Genomic DNA, 494 nt, shown 5'->3' on the forward strand with positions numbered 1-494 from the left:
TTACTAAAATTGGTTATCTTTTTACTCTTCTACCAGAGCTTCTTCAAGGTATTATAACATGTCTTATAATCTGTCTTCTCTCACTTGAATGTCTTCTTCTTCTCTCTCTCTTCAATCTGTACCAGTACTTATATGTCTTGATGATCTGCAGAACTGTAGAATATTTGAAGAGAGATGATATAATTGCTTTTACTAAGTATTAAGAGAGAATAAAGACAGAAGAGACAGCTAGTAATGATATGATAATGATGATAATGATAATGATAATGATGATAATGATGATAATAAAAGAAGAAGTGTATTGAAATATATTATTAACTTATTAAATATAAAGAGACTCAAAGAAACTATTAACAGCTTTCAGAGATTTATAGAAATGACTACCGTGTTTTATAGTAATATTATCTTTATTTAATACATGCACTATTGATATTCTTTATATGCAGTTATTATATAATCTATATCAGAGATACATGCAGAAAACAGATCTTTAT

Source organism: Blastomyces gilchristii (assembly GCF_000003855.2).
Source record: "Blastomyces gilchristii SLH14081 genomic scaffold supercont1.2, whole genome shotgun sequence".
Taxonomy (NCBI): Eukaryota; Fungi; Ascomycota; class Eurotiomycetes; order Onygenales; family Ajellomycetaceae; genus Blastomyces; species Blastomyces gilchristii.